Source organism: Macrobrachium nipponense, chromosome 4, assembly GCF_015104395.2.
Source record: "Macrobrachium nipponense isolate FS-2020 chromosome 4, ASM1510439v2, whole genome shotgun sequence".
NCBI classification, from domain to species: Eukaryota; Metazoa; Arthropoda; class Malacostraca; order Decapoda; family Palaemonidae; genus Macrobrachium; species Macrobrachium nipponense.
This window is the reverse complement of record NC_061100.1, coordinates 120,548,603-120,556,102: the sequence shown is the minus strand read 5'-3', so window position 1 is coordinate 120,556,102 and position 7,500 is coordinate 120,548,603. Positions and strand designations below refer to the sequence as shown.

At 35.9% G+C, this 7,500-nt stretch overlaps 1 protein-coding gene across 1 annotated transcript in view; it reads left to right on the top strand.

Moving 5' to 3' along the window:
- The first annotated feature begins 6,594 nt into the window (after positions 1 to 6,594).
- The window catches only part of LOC135211101 (leucine-rich repeat-containing protein 24-like), a 243,923-nt gene continuing 243,017 nt past the window's right edge, over positions 6,595 to 7,500 (top strand). The window contains exon 1 of the mRNA XM_064244184.1: positions 6,595 to 6,905. The gene's annotated coding sequence lies outside the window, so the exon portion shown is untranslated. The remainder of the gene's footprint in view (positions 6,906 to 7,500) is intronic.

Sequence of the window (7,500 nt, the reverse complement as noted above, 5' to 3'; positions counted from 1 at the left end):
AAAAGAGCCAAAGATAACATCCTCACAAGCCTCTGTGTATATATATTATATATATATATATATATATATATATATATATATATATATATATATATATATATATATATATATATAATATATATATATATATATATATATATATATACATGTATACACACATATATATGATTAATATATACATGCATATATTTACATTATATGTATATATTATAATATACGTATACATGCAATATTTACATATATACATATATTTATATGTATATGTATACATATGCATATTTTGTTTGTGATTGTAAAACCTGCAAAAAGATGAAAAAGCGAAGGAAATACCCACACACATAAAAAAAAAATAGGGAGAACGGAAGAGAGTTATATTTCGGGTAATATCTCCGCCCGTTTACAAATAATAAAGGGGTGGAGACACTATCCGAAAATATAATGGTCTCCTGTTCTCCCTTTTGCTCTATCTGTATAGGCAGCGGGGACGGAGATACTACCCTAAGAAACAGCATTCTTCCTTTCTCCGTTTTATTTTATTTTTATTATTTCATCCTTCATATATATATATATATATATATATATATATATATATATATATATATATATATATATATAATATATGTTTCATTTGAAGAGAGTAGCTGTTTTAAGTGCTTCTCTTCCTGTTTTTAATTGTATTACTGGATGCGCTTATGAACTTTGATTAAGTTAAAAGCCTCATAATAGTCACGGCACTTGTTCACTGACGGTTTATCTGATGCTCCTTGTCAGTCACCTGACTTAGTACTAACTAGTTCCCTAAATGATTTCACATAATACAATAACTCAATCATGTGAAATCGCAACAGAGATGATCAAATAACTCACGGGAGGAAGCACATCTACATTATCATTGACAAGTTAGTCCGCATTAAAGTGTCACATAGAGGAACCACGACTAGCAATAAGAATGTACACTGATAAATTAGGTTATTGAAACTTTAATCTAATAAATGAAACTGCAGCAAATAGAAGTGAAAGTAAATCTTAGACACGATAAGAGAAGGGCAGGATAGGACAATTGAACGAAAAAATGACGTAGAATGAAAGTAAAGAGAAAATGTAAAAAAAAAAAATCGTCACGAATTTAATGGGTCTTCAGGTATTTATGACACCTCCCTCCCACACTTGCTTCCCCTCTCCTTCCTTTCCTCCCACCCCGAGGCGCTCTTCTTCGCCCCTCCTCCTCAGTCCCCCTCCCACCCTCCAACATGAAATTTTCATATATCACGATTATGCCAGCACTAGGTGGGTGGTGGGGGTGGGTTGGTGGATGGCTGATAGGTGGCAGACCCCTTGAAATGAAACTCCAGTTTCCTGTCTCATCCCTTACGGGCAAAGGAAAAGCCTACGGAGTTAGGGATTAGGATCTTCCTGAGGATTAGGTCAAGATTAGGTTACATTAGACGAATGCGGCCTGCTTGATCTGTCCAGTTGGTTCCTTTCATTTTCCTCTTAGGGACTAATTGGTCGATGTTTTCTTTTAAGATTTAATATGCTGACTGTGCCCTGTCATTGGTTGAAATTACTTTTTTTTTAGTAACTGATGAAGTTTCGTTTTCGTTTATGACTCCCTGAATTATTCTAGGAATCAAATGATGTTTCTTTACACAAGAAACAATGACAGTAGCCAGAGATGCTTTATGAAATGGAACTGATGATAGATTTTTATGGAACTGTATTTCTCAAGAATTGAATTAAATATAGAATCTAGGTCAAAGGTTACGCACTGGGACCTAAGAGGTCATTCAGTACTGAAACGAAAATTGACGGTAAAATGTTTGAAAGGTGTAACAGGAGATAAATCTCGCAGTTGAACTATGAATCAATTGTTGGAGGAGGGTGGAAAGTAATATGGTAGAAAGTGAATATGAAAGGAGGTACAATAAAATGAATGAAAGGTGCTGCACCTTGGGGGCGAAGGCACGCTGCAAACAACCTTTAATAATGCCTACAGTGCTCCGAATGAGGAGCACTGACGGCACTACACCTCTACGGGGCCCTTTTCCTTTAAAAGTTGACTGGGCAAACTGCTTCCATGTCGCATCAATCAACTGTTATATAAATATTATATATACGAAGCCAATTCCTTCATACACATTTATGTTCTCTCACGTTCAGAAAAATGTGTAGATTAACACTGATGAATGCAAAGTCATAAAGAGGGAGAAATAGCCATATACAAACACAGACGGAAGGAAAGATTAAAATTATCACTGTAAATTTGATCAAACAAAAACCAGAATTGAATTATTTGTGCAAATTTAAACAATCTACGAGAAACAATAAACAATTTACGAAGGAGACTACCCAATAATATACTGAGATATTTAAATTCAGTCTCAGAAATAAAATCCCACCATACAAAAAGCGCGGAGCAAAGAAATGTAAAGGTCAAAATTAAAAGAACATAACATAAAAAACTACAAAAATTAAATAAAGACGATGAAATAAAAAAAAAAAAACGAGCGAAAAATTTCACGAATTTTTAATGGGTTTTCAGGCATATTTAACACCTTTGTAGGGGTAACCCACCCACCCCATCCACAACCCCTCCCCCCAACCTCCACAACTGCTCCGAAGAACCTCTCTACTTGTTCACCCTCCTACCATCTCTTCCTTCTCTTATCCTTCTCTCCCCCTCCTCCCACCCAACATGAAATTTTCATATATCACGATTATGCCGCAACTTTGTGGGAGGCGGGGGTGGAGGTGGAGATGGGCGGGGTGGTCCCATGAAATGAAATCCCCAGTTTCCCTTATCCTAATCCCCACATACGGGGAAAGGAGAAGCCTACGGAGAAAGGGATTACAGTTCTCTCGAGGATTAGGTCAAGATAACGTGACATCAGGCGAATGTAACCGCGACTCTGGTCTGACAAAACGATTCGCTTCCTCTTATTTCGTTTTTAGGGATCGTTTTTCAATTATTTCTTGGCTGAAATAATTTTTTCTGTTGAAGTCATTCGACGAGTATTATTTTTTTTTCTTTAGAGGCACTATCCAAATTTCATTTACTTTTATGTAGAAGTCAAATCATTTTTCTTCCTGCACTGGTCAATCAAACTACTTTCCTTATTATCATTATTATTATTATTATTATTATTATTATTATTATTATTAATTATTATTATTATTATTATTATTATTATTATTATTACTTAATTGTAAAATTAACACCCATGCTGGATGGCTATTTTATACTTTGTATTTTTCCTTTCATTAGGATCAATTTTGGCTATTTCTTCGGAAGGTGCAAGATAGATTTTTTTATAGATAGTTATTTCAATAACAGTTTCTACCTATAGATTTTGACCTTTTTTCTTGTACGTTTTTTTTTTTTTCAGAAGTCGGGAATGGATGGTCGGACATTCGCTTCCAATAGAACTCTTTTATGACTTACTTCTAGTTTAAGCCATGAAAGTCTGTTTTTTTTATTATTATTATTTTTACCATTGAGATTAAACTATGAAAGTCTTTTTATGATTTTATCCTCGAGATTAAACCATGAAAGTGGTTTTATTATTTTTTTGTCTTCAAGATTAAAAGATAAAAGAGTTTTTTATGATTTGTGCCGAGAGTAAACCATATGTGTTCTTTTATTGTTTTTCCTTAGACATTAAATCATGAAAGCTTATTTTAAGCTTCTATCCTCGAGATTCTTTTTTTTTTATTATTTTATTCTTCGAGATTACATCATGAAACTGTTTATTTTATACAGAAACTACAGACAGCAAGTTTTTGTTTGAGCGACTGACGTTTTCCCATCTAGGAAATGGCCACTCTGAATGATTCTTCTCTTGTTCAGAATCGATAAGTCTCCCTGGTCAGTCAAATTATTTAATGCCGCTTCCTCAGTAGCATTTCTCTGTACTACTAACCTATGGAACCTTGTTTTGGTTTATGACTGAGAAACTTTCTAATGATCACAATAGTGGTTCTTGTAATGCTTCTTTTCTGAGAAATAAGGTGTTCTTTACCACTTATTTTATAAAGTATCTCTTCCTCTTCCTTCATTTCATATTTAAAGAATCAGGGAGAGTAAAATGGATAATTGATCAATATTGATAAGAGAGCGTTACACAGTAATTGGCTTAGATGTAGGGAATAAGCAACTTCCTAAAACGAACACATCAGTAAGAGAAATCGTCCACAAAACTTCGTTCATACAACCACTACATAAATGGAATTGCTTTCTTTCAAAAGCATAAGACGTTGGGTAAAGGCCTAAGCTCTCCCTGGTCCGGCTGCTTTTCAGCCTCTTTTTTTTTTTCTTTCTTTCTTTTTGGCAATTAACGTAGATTTTTTTTCATAACATAAAGTAATATTAAAATTATTGACCGAATTTTCTCTCCCACTTTTCTGGCCTGGCATCTATATTCATGGTGTCATCAATGGGTATACACAGAATGACGTAAGTACTACAAAGATCTTGATCAATTCACAATGCAAAGAGAACAGACAACGAGAGAGAGAGAGAGAGAGAGAGAGAGAGAGAAGAGAGAGAGAGAGAGAGAGGCGGGTTGACAAACTCCAATAAAAGCGTCTCGCTGAAGAGAAAGAAGCGCACCAACAAGAGAATTGAATTCGACAACAAGAGCCAAATTGAAACCGAATAAACAAACGATAAGCGAGAGAAAGCAAAATCTGATGGAGGCGATATAAATGTAAATTTCGAAATAGCTCGAAGACTCGAAACGCGGGTTTCGAAAAGATAGTAAAGGTGGCAGCTGAATGAGGTGCTGAAATGGGAAGATGAGAGGAAAAAAAAAAGTGTGCAAATAGTGAGAGAGAGAGAGAGAGAGAGAGAGAGAGAGAGAGAGAGAGAGAGAGAGAGAGAAATGCTAACAAGTCGTAAATGAAGTTTCCTTGGGGAGGTAAGTAAAATACTCAAGATTATCGATGAATAAATTATTTTATAACTTCACGGGTTAGAAACAAGAGGGATTATCATTTTATCTCTGGGAAATAGTGTGTTTGAATAGTTTTCCTATAGCATTTATGCTTTATTTTATATCTGCATATAAATTCTGTAGAACGACTATTCATAACAGAGAAAAGCTACAAAAGGCAAGGGAAGAATGAATAAAATGAACGGGAATGATGATTTTACATTAATTTCTTCCGACATATTACTAGTTTTATTATTCAGCGTTCAGTAATCAATCTTGTGAAAAAACGTGTAGACAGATATATCCTTAAATGTCGAAAGTTAAGCTGTAATGGTAAAATTTACCAATGATTCTTATACAATCGCCTTTTTAAGAATATTTTGTTGTCATCCTGTCATTATCACCATTATATCTGTGACCGAGTAAATTAAGAAAAGAAAGAACTTAAAAATTATGAGATTTTTTTCAAAACAAAGATAATCACTTTCCCCTATTCCTAATAAATCAAAGCTGTCATCCTCCTAAAGATATTTGAAAAAAATAAATTAAGCTATGATCATTTCTTTTAATCCCAGAACATCCAGTTAAAAGTAATATATGGTTTTAAATACTCGATTAATCGTTGTCATTGTTTATAGCATTACTACACCAGCCTCATCTACTGTGACTCGTTTTTCTTGTTATTCGTTTTCCCATTATTACCACAACCAACAAAAATGCCATTGGCATTCAATGTTTTTGACTGCATATCTGAGAGTACTTCCCTTGCCTTCAGACACAATTCAAGCAGTTACCCAGAACATAATTTTACTAACGCAAACACGAAATAACAATGATTAGAAATCCACCCAAAAATGTTTCAGAACAAAACAAAAAGAAAAAAAAACATCGTTGGTTATCCGGTCCGAATCGGATTATAGTTTACACGCTGTAACATGAAATCTTTCCCTTCGGATTTACATATATTTTCCGCGGAACAAGTATGGATATGTCAGACGCAGGGACCGGGATTCTATTTGTTTTCTTGGATGATTCTGTCGATAGGGCCTATACGTTCGAATCGTTGCTTTGTATGGACTGTTCCGACCGGATTTCTGGATTCCTTTTACGCATCGTTCGTGCGCGGACGCCTCGTAAGGAATAGTTCATCTCTTTTTGTGGACGGCGGTTCTGGTATCTCACCTTGGTATGGATGATTTTGTACTAGTTTTGCGCGCGCGCTGGCACGACGATCAAGTAGAATATTAGAATTTCTCTCTCTCTCTCTTTCAAGTGTTACCACGAGAGGACTTTTAAGTACCTACTACTGCAGCAGCAGCAGCAGCAGCAGCAGCTTCCATGAGTTAGTATTCTTGGGGCAGTCCCTTTCCGTGCTTCCATCCCACTATATCTCACGTGTCTATGCGTGTGTATGTGAGTGCGTGCGCGTGTGTACGTGGATACATGTGCGTCTCGGATAGACAAACGTTTATGTGTGTGTCCGTACATTCGTCGTGTCAGTTTTGGCAGCATCGAGACCCCCCGTCGGCAGGTGGGTGTTGGGTGTTGGTTGGCTGGGTAGGAGGGAGATGATGGCGGGCGGAGGGGGGGGTGGGGGATGGGGGAGGGGGGGGGGAGAGGGAGGAACACTTTCTCCAATACTGCAGTGTGTGGGGAACCTTGGTCGTGAAAGGTCGTTCTCTGCTCCTGCGTGACACTTTACGAACTCTGCGTCGGTTTCATTCCTTTTTTTTTTTTTTTATTATTTATTTTTATTTCTTGGCCAACTGAACCATCTTTTGCAAACTGTCTGTGCAAAGGAACTACACAGCGCGAGACAGACTTTTGAGTTTGAGTTCCAGTTCAGAGAAATGTTTGAAAAGAAAAAGTTTTTACATAACAGACGATGTGTAATATTTGCGATGGATTAAAACGCTCGGGTGATAATTATTCTTTAGAGGAACAACTTGAAAACTGAGGATACGAAACGACCTGGTGTAAGTCGATACTTTCTATTCTCTGTATATTATTTTCCTTTTCTTTTTATGCTCTTTTTCTGTGCTCCGTGTTGTTCCATCCTCTCTGCGTACAAATCTCTAAGAAAAGGACTTACTGATGTGTGTGATTTGGAATCCTGATTAGTGCAGAGTGGTTTTTATAAATCACATAAGGAGTTTTTTTTCAGTTGACGAAGTTACATCTGAGAGAAAATAAAAAATTATTTATGAGCTAATAAATTCGTGTATTATTATTACTATCATTACTACTTCGCAAGTGGCACAAAATAACGAGGGAAACATTCAAAATAACGAAACAGAAACCCACTAGTAAGTGAGAGAGAGAAGAGAGAGAGAGAGAGAGAGAGAGACTTTGGAATAGAATGATTGACGGGAAAATGGATAAGAGTTATTCCGGAGAGTAGCAAGCGATATGTCGGACAGGTGAACAAGAAAGGACGAAAAAGAGAGGCAGACGGTATCATACGAAAGGGAAGAAAGAGAGAGGGAGAGAATATCAATTCTATAGATGTGCATATATATATATATATATATATATATATATATATATATATATATATATATATACATAC